Source organism: Nanorana parkeri, unplaced genomic scaffold (genome assembly GCF_000935625.1).
Source record: "Nanorana parkeri isolate BGI_ZX_2015 unplaced genomic scaffold, ASM93562v1 scaffold2414, whole genome shotgun sequence".
Taxonomy (NCBI): Eukaryota; Metazoa; Chordata; class Amphibia; order Anura; family Dicroglossidae; genus Nanorana; species Nanorana parkeri.
In genome coordinates, this window is record NW_017308682.1 from 34,526 (window position 1) to 36,605 (window position 2,080).

The 2,080-nt window shown below is 40.0% G+C and overlaps 1 pseudogene; it reads right to left on the reverse strand.

Moving 5' to 3' along the window:
• Nucleotides 1-239: 239 nt before the first annotated feature.
• LOC108801632 lies at nt 240-2,080 on the reverse strand (annotated as a pseudogene).

Genomic DNA, 2,080 nt, shown 5'->3' on the forward strand with positions numbered 1-2,080 from the left:
CCATTACATTGAAGCAAAAGTTCTGATTTTTTTAAAACTCCCTTGCACATGATTGGGTATTATACAGAACATACAGATTGCAAAGTCAACAACCTTTACATCCTAAGAAAATCAACCCCAGTTTGTCTTTGGATTAGACCTGTGTTTATGTCTTCAGAACATAACTGACTTCTCTCCTTGGTAATTGCTCTGCTGTCCAATAAGATTTCTCATTTAAATGAAGTGAGTCTCACATTCAATCAAAACAGCTCTTCTGCTCTGTGGATCTTCTGGTGTCCAATAGGATTTATATTTGATGTAAAGCTTTTGTCACAATCTAAGCAGGAAAAATGGTTTCTGTCCAATGTGAGTCCTCTGGTAAAAAGTAACATGTGACTTTATGGTGAAACATTTGCCACATTCTGAACAGCAATATGGTTTCACTCCTGTGTGAATCCTCTGGTGAACAGTAAGAGTTTGCCTTTGTTTGAAACACTGGTCACATTCTGAACATCGAAATAGCTTCTCTGCAGCGTGAGTCATCTGGTGTTTATTAAGATTTCCCTTACCTGAGAAGCACATTTCACATTCTGAGCATTTATATTGTTTCTCTCCAGTGTGAATCCTGGTGCTCAGTAAGATTCCTCTTAGTTGTGAAGCACTTGTCACATTCTGAACATCGAAATGGCTTCTCTCCAGTGTGAGTCCTCTGGTGCACAGTAAGATCTCTCTTAGTTGTTAAGCACTTGTCACATTCTGAACATCTATATGGTTTCTCTCCCTTGTGGATTCTTTGGTGCTCAGTAAGATTTCCCTTTTGTGTGAAGCCCTTGTCACATTCTGAACATCGAAATAGCTTCTCTCCAATGTGAATCCTCTGGTGTGCAGAAATATGTCCCTTAAATGTGAAGCACATTTCACATTCTGAGCATTTAAATGGCTTCTCTCCAGTGTGAGTCCTCTGGTGTCTAGTAAGACTGTCCTTAGTTGTGAAGCACTTGTCACATTCTGAACAAGGAAATGGCTTCTCTCCAGTGTGAATCCTCTGGTGTCTAGTAAGATGTCTCTTAGTTGTGAAGCTCTTATCACATTCTGAACATCGAAATGGCTTCTCTCCAGTGTGAATCCTCTGGTGAATAGTAAGATGTCCCTTAGTTGTGAAGCACTTGTCACATTCTGAGCATTTCAATTGTTTCTCTCCAGTGTGAGTCATCTGGTGAATAGTAAGACTGTCCTTAGTTGTGAAGCACTTGTCACATTCTAAACATCGAAATAGCTTCTCTCCAGTGTGTATCATCCGGTGGGTAGTAAGACTTCACCTAGTTGTGAAGAACTTTTCACATTCTGAGCATTTAAATGGTTTCTCTCCAGTATGAGTCCTCTGGTGCAGATTAAGACTTCCCTTTTGAATGAAGCACTTGTCACATTCTGAACAATGAAATGGCTTCACTCCAGTGTGTATCATCTGGTGGTCAGTAAGACTTCCCTGAGTTGTGAAGGATTTTTCACATTCTGAGCATTTAAATGGTTTCTCTTCAGTATGAGTCCTCTGGTGCCGATTAAGATTTTCCTTTAGTGTGAAGCACTTGTCACATTTTGCACAGCTAAATAACTTCTCTCCAGTGTGAGTCCTCTGGTGCAGAGTAAGATTTCCCTTTTGAATGAAGCACTTGTCACATTCTGAACATTGAAATGGCTTCTCTCCAGTGTGTATCATCTGGTGGATAGCAAGAATTCACTTAGTCGTGAAGATCTTGTCACATTCTGAACATTTAAACTGTTTCTCTCCAGTATGACGTTTTTGGTGAACAGCAAGCCTTTCCTTTTGTGCGAAGCACTTGTCACATTCTGAACATCGAAATGGCTTCTCTCCAGTGTGAATCCTCTGGTGTTCGGTAAGATTTCCCATATTTGTGAAGTACTCGTCACATTCTGAACATCTAAATGGCTTTTCTCTAGTGTGGTGTTGAGTAAGATGTGTCTTATCAAATAACTTCTCTTCATTATGAATCTTCTGGTGAACTGTAAGAAGTGACTTTGAAATGAAGCTTCTCTCACACTCTGAGCACTCATATAGCTTGTCTCCTCTGGGATTCATCAT